Here is a 9987-nt window from a genome sequence, read left to right as displayed (position 1 = left end):
GACCAAGAACGGGAGTACCATTGTCAAATAGCTAGGAAGCATGCAACTGATAATTGTCACCTCTTGCGGAAGCTTTTTCAAACACACAACAATTTTTTTGTACCTTCTATAAATCAATTGGACATGATGAACGAAATTGCCGAAGCTAAGAATTAATGATGTAGAGAACCCCTACCTATCCAATGCACATAGAAAATCAATCTTAGGATTAGGGCATGGGTGCAGCACGCAGAGCATTCCAAGTTCATGGAAGAGGAAGACTAGGAGTGGTTGGCAGAGGTCATGGGCAAGTTATTTGTTATAACTGTGGCGAAGCTGGACGTTATGGACGTAATTGTCAGAACCCAACACATATATCTTGTCAATATTGCAGACAGTTCAATCATGTGATAGAAGATTTTCCAGTGCTCATTGCCAAGATGTAGGAGATAAAGACACAACAACCTATGCAGAACATCCAGATGATGAGGGTGGAGCCTGGTGAAGAGTGTCAAAGTATTAATATCGTAATGCACAGTGGTATGGCTATATGAGAAGATAAAGGAAAGCAGCCAGAAACTGAGGGATGGGTGCACCACAATGCTGAAAAGGAAGTTGGGTTTGACCTCAACCAGGCTAAAGAAAATTTCATGGAAGCTAAGAAGAAATTTGTTGAGGCTTCTACATCTGGGAGTCAGGAAAAACTGGTTGGAAATAGTGAATTTCAAGATGTGGATCCTTCGTTATTAGCCACTTTTCTCAAAACTTGTATGAAGCTGTTAAGGGATCATAAGGTGGTAGAAGGGATCTAGGAGCTTATTGACAATTGTACGGGAAAAATTAAGATCCCTTCAGAACAATGCGCTGTAAGGAAACTAGGTAAACACAAGAAATGGACCAGGTACGATATGAGGTTAATTGCGTAGATCGAGGAGTATGAAATGGACCAAGTCATCCTGGATTTGGGTTATGATGTGAATGTATTATCAAAGCAGACATGGGAAAGGATGGGGAGGCCTATGCTACAATGGTCTCCTATACAACTTCGCATGGCCAATCAGTAGAAGATCATTCCTAAGGGGTGCATGTATGGGGTAACAGTGGACATTGAAGGATCGAGTGCATTGGCTGACTTCAAGGTAATTGAAATAGTGGATGGCGTCAATCCTTATCCTGTGCTACTAGGAATTGATTGGGCCTTCAACATGGATGTGATGATTAATTTGAAGAAATGAAGGATGAAATTTGAGAAGAAGGTGATAAGGGTTATTATGCCATTGGACCCTGCTAAAGGAGTGTGCTACACTGAACCGGTCCGTGACTACGAGGAGGACAATGATCTAGATTAGATATACACGATAATTGTACATGATGAAGATTGGACCAATCCCACTGCATGGGTGGATCACGTGGGATAGAGAAAATTCTTGTACCTCAGACTCAAATGAAGAGCTCAAATACTGGAAAAATCGGTTGCATGAAGTCTCTACGCTATGTTGCAATATGATGACCAAATTTCTGTAGTGTGTATCGACAGAGGTATGAAATCTCTCACATTATGATGGCTTAAATGATGTTAATATGATTTTGAAAGGGAGGTGCCTAAGGAACATCGATTTCTAGTACTTGAATTGGCACTGCGTGTTGTGCCTGTCCATGGGTGGGGTACGCATAAGGAAATATTCGCTGGATGGAAGGAATACAAGCGAGTGAGGAAGCTGAAGTTTGGATATGCTAATACCTGGGTGACTGAGAAATATAAAGGAAGGGATGATTCGTACGAGCACTTGGAGTGGTGGACTAAAGCTTGGGGAGAAGAGTTGCAACCAGAATGGGTACATATCTTCTGTCATACCCTTGATACTATCCCAATGAACCGGTATTTGGAAATAGAGCTATGCCATGGGACGATCAAATGGGACATCTTGATGGAGAGCTTCTTATTAACTTTTAACTTTGATGATGGATTCAAATGAATTGAGGAAGTGCTCAAGGAAATTGAGGTGGTTATCTTTAGAATGCCTAAAGAGCCGGTAGATTGGGTTCAACCAGACTGGAGTACACAGCTACACCATGCGCTGGAATGCAAAAATGTGACTGTAGAAGAAGAAGAAGATGATATTTGAAAAATCAATATTCTAGAGACTAAAGGATAGGGTGAGGTTGAAGGACCTAAAGTAGAGAACCTTGATATATCAGGACCTTTGAAGACCAGGCAAGTAAACATTGGATCTGACACACAACCTAAGTTTGCAAATATAGGTGATTATTGGGATGAACATACAATTGATAACGTTGTGGAGCTGTTGCACGAATACCAGGACTTGTTTCCTACCATGTTCTCGAACCTAAAGGGAATAGTAGGGGATCTGGGAATGATGAAGATCACTTTAAAGCCCGATGCGAAGCCCGTGAAAATAGAGACCTTACTGGATGAATCCCAAGTACAAGGAAAAGGTGTGCAAAAAGATAAACAAAATGCTGGAAGTAAGAATTATTGAGGTAGTAGAAGAATCTGATTGGGTAAGCCCTATGGTATTTCAAGAGAAGAAGCAGTAGGGTGAAATCAAAATATGTGTAGACCTGGGGAAGCTTAATGATGCATGCATTCATGACCCATTTCCAACACCATTTACGGACGAAGATTTGGAGAATGTTGGAGGGCAAGAAGATTACTTGTTCACTGATGGGTTCTCAAGGTACCATCAGATTAAGATAGTGCCAGAGGATCGTGGCAAGATGACCTTTGCGATGAAATGGGGATGTTTCCAATACAAAGTGATCCCATTCGGGCTGAAGAATGCGCCCGTGATATTTTCAAGAATTTTAATTGCAACATTCAAATAATTCATCCATAAATTCTTAGAAGTATATTTTGATGACTGGACTGTGTTTGAGTTGGCAAAATACCATGTTGCAATTATGTGCCTCACGTTGGATACTTATCGCAGATACCAAATTGCTCTAAATTTGAAGAAGCACATCTTTTGTGTGCCTTATGGGATACTGCTAGGTCATGTGGTCTGCAAGTAAGGATTAATGGTAGATACTACAAAAATAGCAGTGATTGTCCATTTAGAAGCTCAGAGGAACGTAAAGCAGTTACACACAACATTGGGGCACACAAGTTACTATAGAAAGTTCATCAAAGCTTATGCACAGATAATCACGTCGATGGAGAAATTATTGAAGAAGGACATGACCTTCTACTGGGAGGAAGAGTGTCAGTGCAGTCAAGATGTATTAAATGAAAAGATGGTAACTGTGCCTATTTTGGTGTTTCCCAACTGGAAGAAAAAGTTCAATGTGCATGTGGATGCCTCTTGTATTGCGTTGGGTGCGGTATTCACCCAACCAGGTGAAGGTGAGATAGATCACCCTATAGCCTACACGAGCCAGAAATTATTAAAGGCTGAGAAGAATTATTCAACTATAGAGCATGAAGGATTGGCGATATGGTCTACGCACTACAGAAGTTTCAAAAATATTTTTTGGGTGCACATTTTAAAATGTATACAGATCACTTCACTCTCAAGTACCTGGTCAACAAGCCTATGTTGGGACGGAAGATATGTAGGTGGTTATTACTGTTTCAAGAGTATGAATTTTAGGTGATTGCGAAACTGGGATGGTTGAATACGGGACCAGATAATCTATTCAAAATTGAGATAGGAGAATAACCAACTAGTTTGGAAGAAGGGTTGTTGGATGCACAACTCTTTATTGTATGGGTCGCAGATGATCACTTTGCTGATATAATTCAGTTTCTAACTACTAGAACAACCCAGGAAGGATATTATACTCAGTAGAATAAGGAATTGGTGGTCTACGAAACTAACTTTTTTGTGATTGCAGGACACTTATATAACATGGGTACTGATGAAATACTGTACTGATACATTCTGAGTTTGAATGATCTAGTATCCTCACTGAAGCACATGGAGGAGTCATAGGAGGACACTATGTAGGTAGAGCAACTACGCAGAAGATTTTGCGCGTAGGATTATGGTGGCCAACGCTACAAAAGGATTCTAAGGCATATTGCAAGGCATATGATGCATGTCAAAGGATAGGAAAACCATCGTGAAGGGATGAATTTCCCTTGAATCCTCAGACATCATTACATGTGTTTGAAAAATGAGCTATTGAATTTATGGGGCCGATACAGCCCCCAGGGAAAAAACTGATGCGTGGTATATTATTACTGTGACTGAATACTAGACAAGGTGGGTAGAAGCACAACTGGTGAAAGATTGTAGCACCGCTACAACTGTGAAATTCTTATTTGAGTATGTCTTGACAAGGTTTGGGTGTCCTAAGATACTGATGAGTGGCAAGGGTACGCACTTTATGAATCAAACTATTTTCGTGATGCTCGAAGAATTTCAGATCTATCATCAAAAGAGTAGGACCTATAATCCTCAAGAAAATGGTATGGTTGAAGCATTCAATAAAATCTTGGAGAATTCATTGAAGAAGGCTGCAATGCGTAGAGAAACGACTTGTATGTGCGCATACTAGCAGTCCTATGGGCATATAGGATGACGTGTAAGAAGTTAATTGGAAAACCCCATTCAGATTGGTCTATGGGATAGAGGCCATTGTGCTTATGGAATATATTATGTTGAGTTTCCAAACTACAACATTGACTGATATGGCGGACCACGTGACTATGAAGGAGCACCTCTAATCCAGGTGGATATTGGTGGCCACCTGCCAAGTCCACCTGGACCCCCACCATTGTCTTTCTCAGCATTTTCAGTTTCCTTAATTGTAGCACAACTTACTATTTTTAGCAGATTTTCGGGTCCTGAACTTCCGGAGCCGTTTTGAGGCCCTAAACGACGTTTTTTGGGGAATCTTTCTAATGAGCTATTGTACGCGTCAAACGGAGATCACATGCCAAAGTTACGACCCCGGGAAGTTGATGTACCAACTTACCCCCAAACGGGGCCCACAGTTTTGCGTTTCATCTCCTAGGGTTAGGTTTTGGAATGTTAAGGGTTTTCCATTGTTTCTCAACAATAAATAGGCCTTCGAGCCTCATTGTAACACAGTTCAGAGGCATGTAGCCATCACATCACTTCTCAGAGATAAGCTACCATCGCCCTAGCTGGTTTATTTCCATTTCTGGTTGTAAGCATATTTCAGTATTTTCCATTAATGAAATGAAGTATTATTTCCGCTGCATCTTTGTGTATATGGTTATTTCTGTAATTTGTTGCGTTCCTGTTTAAATCCGGATCAGTGGTATCAGAGCGGTCTGCTTTTTCTTTGTTTTTCTTTGCATGTCCCCAACAAGGTCGGGATATAAGGAGTTAGGGCTTGAACTGGTTGAACCTTTGCAAGACCAGCCTCGCAAATCCCGACGGCCTCCCATGGCGGACGAGAAGAAAGACGAGGGGGCAGGAGATCCCATCAAAATCTTGCTCGAAGAAGCCCTCGAGCGACAACGGAACGCGATGATGGACAGCTTTGCCCAGATCCTTCAGCGGCTACCCAGAAGCAACGCATCGGCTTCCAGCAGCTACTCTGGAAACGCCACACCCTTTAAGGTACAAGTTAATTTTGAAATCCCCATATTCGAGGGTCAGATAGACGCAGATGCCGTAGATAAATGGTTAAATCTGCTAGAGGGTTATTTTTCTGTTCATGAATTTTCGATCGGGAAAAGATTGTTTTTGCTCTCCTCAAAGCAGCCCCCCACGTCAAGGACTGGTGGGAAACCTACTGCGAGCAGAAGGATGAAAGTACTGGCTCACTATTTTCAGCCGCACCCACCTGGGATTCGTTCCGGGATGCCATCAAGGAGCAGTACTACCCTGTCGGAAGCTATGAGGATGAATACATAAAGTGGACCACGCTGCGGCAGAGAAGGGACCAAGATGTGCCGGAGTTCACCAATCTTTTCCATACCCTTCGCACAAAGTTGGGTATCAAGGATTCGGAGCAACATTTGATACTCAAATACCGTGGCTGCCTGCACAAGTACATCCAGGAAGAAATACAATTCCTAAACATCCCCTCGCTCGGCGCAGCATACCGGTATGCCGTCAAGGTCGAGCAGAAGTTTAAACAAAAGAAGCGAGACTTTGGATCTGCGAATCCAAAGCAGGGGAAAGGTGCCCCTAAACCACAGAACAAAGGACAAAGCCAAGGCGGGACAGCCCAAGACAACCAGCCGAAGCTGCAAGCAAAGAACAGCGCCGCGAAGCCGAGAAAGGACACTGGAAAATGGTGCGAGTTCCATAAGAGCTCCACTCACAACACAAGTGAGTGTCGGGCCAAGCAGTCACTGGTGGCTGAGCTAAAGGTTTCAGAATCAGATGCATGTTCCGACTCTGAGTCAGAACCCGATAAGGGGTATGAAAAAGGGAAGCAGATCATTGATGCGGATCCCAGCGCCACTGTTGCTACCGCAAAGATCCAGAAAAATGAACCCGAAGATCCAGAGGAGGAGGAGCGTCTCTTCCACTCCCAGATGTGGGTAAAGGGATCCCCGATACAGTTCATTGTTGATAGCGGGAGTCAAAAGAACCTCATTTCGGCAGAGGTCGTGAAGCGGTTGGGCTTACCGACCACAGCACATCCACAACCATACACCATTGGGTGGCTTCACCAAGGACGAGATCTTCGCGTGAGCCAGCAGTGTCGCCTTCCATACAACATCAAGCCCTTCACGGATGAGGTATTGTGTGACATTGCTCCCCTTGAAGTTTGTGATGTATTACTAGGACAACCATACTTGTTGAAGCGACATGTTGTGTATGAATCAAGGCCCCGTGCTGTTATTATTACATTGGGAAATAAGTTGTTCAGGATACCAGAGGTAGCACCACCTGCCGCCCTCTCTTTGATTACTGCAAAACAATGCAGTAAGATCATTTCCAAAACCAGGAAATTTGTTTTCCTGATGATACGCCCTCAAGGAAAGAAGAAGACAGTGGCCGCGGCCTCCAAACGGGGCCCCTCTGCACGGCAACTACAGATGGACAAGATTGTGGAGGAGTACGAGGACATCTTCACCTCCCCGGCAGGGGTTCCTCTGCACTGTCAAGTCAAGCACTCCATCGATCTGACCCCAGGTGCGCCGCTACCCAATGGACCAATTTATCGGCGCTCCGTTCTGGAGAACGATGAAATCAAGAGGCAGATTCAGGAGCTCCTGCAGAAAGGTCACATCCGTCCGAGTTCATCGCCCTGTGGGAGCCCGATCGTGTTGGTACAGAAGAAGGATGGGACGTGGAGACTCTGTATTGACTATCGGGCGCTGAACAAGATCACTGTCCGTAATAGGTACCCGATCCTGCGGATTGATGACCTCCTAGACCAACTAAAGGGGGCGAAATATTTCAGCAAGATCGATCTGAAGTCAGGATATCACCAGGTACCAATCGAACCCTCCGATGTGTGGAAGACTGCCTTCAAATCCAAGGAGGGCCTCTTCGAATGGTTGGTCATGCCTTTCGGATTGACGAATGCTCCTGCAACCTTTATGAGGCTAATGGATGACATCTTGCGGCCATTCACCAACTCCTTTGTAGTAGTATATTTGGATGACATTCTGATCTTCAGCCAGAGTTGGGAAGAGCACCTCCACCACATCCGACAGGTTCTCCAAACACTGCGGCAACACAAGCTATGTGCCAATTTGGAGAAATGCACTTTGGCATGACCCAGGTTCAGTATCTGGGATACATCATTGATGAACAGGGGGTGCATGTCGATCCAGCCAAGATCCAAGTCATTCGGGATTGGCCCTCTCCAACCACTCTAACAGAGCTCCGCAGCTTTCTAGGTCTTGCCAACTTCTACCGCAGGTTTGTGTTGGGGTTTTCTCATATTTCTTGGCCCTTGAGTCAAGTCACCAAGGGCGAGGCGAAAGAAAAATTCTTTTGGTCTGAATCTCAACAGAAGGCATTCAGGGAGTTGAAGGATCGCCTCTGCACGACACCAGTGCTTGTGTTACCAGATTTACAACAACCATTTGAGGTCGAGATAGATGCCTCTGACTATGCTATTGGGGCAGTCCTTACTCAACATGGACATCCAGTGGCATATCACAGTGAAACACTTTCAGACACAGTCCGGAAGTACCCCACTTATGATAAAGAGATGTATTCCATTGTACAGGCCTGCCGACAATGGAAGCATTACATTTTTGGGAAGGAAACAATCATCCACACAGACCACCGACCTCTACAGTTCATACAGACCCAAGGGAAATTGCAGAATGATCGCCATCAGAAGTGGTCTACATACCTGCAACAGTTCCACTTGAATATCAAGTATAAAAAGGGCAGCACCAATAATGTTGCAGATTGCCTCAGTCGACCACCGATCATGGCGCTAACCACCGTGCTCAACTCTTGTGGGCACGAAACTTCTGATTGGCCACTTCTCTACAAAAGCGACCCAAAATTCGGCCACACATACCAGACACTCCTGGAGGGTCGGCAGGTTGCAGATTTTCACCTCCAGGATGCCCTATTATGCCACCTCGGTCACCTTTGTGTTCCTTCAAGCGAGCGTGCCAAGATGATTTGGGAAGCACACTACAGTCGGGCTGCTGGGCATTTCGGGGTCGAGAAAACAGTGGCAGTACTGCAAAATTATTTCTATTGGCCGAATCTTCGACAGGATGTTGGGAAGTACATCCGATCATGTACTGCCTGTGCCATTTCCAAACCGGCCATTAAGAAGCACGGCCTCTATACCCCGTTGCCTACCCCTAGTCGACCTTGGGAATCCATCTCCATGGATTACATGTCAGGCCTTACTTCCACTAAGCATGGAAATGACTTTGTTTTTGTGGTCGTCGACAGGTTCTCGAAGATGGCCATTATGGTGGCCTGCAAGAAGAATATCACAGTAGAAGCCACTGCTAAACTCTTCTTTGAACGAGTGTGGGTGCACTTTGGGATCCCACAGTCTATCATCTCAGATCGGGATAGTCGGTTTCTCAGCACATTTTGGTCCAGTCTCTGGTCAATGCTGGACACCAAACTCACGAAGTCCACAGCCTTCCATCCTCAAACTGATGGCCAGACAGAGGTTGTCAATAGGATGATTGTGCACATTCTGCGCATGTATAACTCAAAGCATCCACGCACATGGGACGAGAGCCTCCCCTATGTTCAGCACAGCTACAACCGAGCTCTTCACAACTCCACTGGCCATAGCCCTTTTCAGGTGGGTTTGGGATTCCAGCCACTATGCCCCATTGATGTGGCCATGCCACTTGCAGCTACTCACATGAATTCAGCTCATGTCCAGTCCGAAACAGATAAGGCCACCAGCTTCATTGAGCGCATCCAACATATTCGCCAGCAGGTCCATGACATTCTTGAGAAATCAAATGCCAAGTACAAGCAGCGACATGATCAACATCGGGTGCCACACAAGTTTCAGGTGGGCGACAAAGTCTGGTTGCATTTGCAAAAGGAACGCCTTATTGGAGCCTATCGGAAATTGAGACCACTCTGATATGGTCCTTACACCATTACTAAGGCTATGGAAGACAATGCATTTGAGCTCAGCATTCCCCCATTCCTTGGCCTGCACCCAGTGTTCAATGTGGACCGCCTTCGGCCATACTTTCCACCATTGCTAGACACATTCGACATTGCAGAACAGCTCAAACCCACAGAATTAAATCCAGATTGCATGGAACAAGCTGCAACTGATCGGATCATGGACACACAAATCAAGAACACTCGCCAACAAAATATCCAACTGTATCGAGTTGTCAAAGCAGGCCAACTCCTTCAGCAGGGCAAATGGCTCACCAGGGAACAAGTTCAGCAGAAGTTTCCTCATCTCATGGAGGAGCTCAACGCAATGGGGACCATTGCTTCCTAAGGGGGGAGGAATGATCCAGGTGGATATTGGTGGCCACCTGCCAAGTCCACCTGGACCCCCACCATTGTCTTTCTCAGCATTTTCAGTTTCCTTAATTGTAGCACAACTTACTATTTTTAGCAGTTTTTTGGGTCCTGAACTTCTGGA

The sequence above is a fragment of the Pinus tabuliformis genome, chromosome 6, assembly GCF_031772625.1.
Source record: "Pinus tabuliformis cultivar Carrire ecotype Pingquan chromosome 6, CPIR1, whole genome shotgun sequence".
Classification (NCBI taxonomy): domain Eukaryota; kingdom Viridiplantae; phylum Streptophyta; class Pinopsida; order Pinales; family Pinaceae; genus Pinus; species Pinus tabuliformis.
This window is presented reverse-complemented; position numbering follows the sequence as displayed.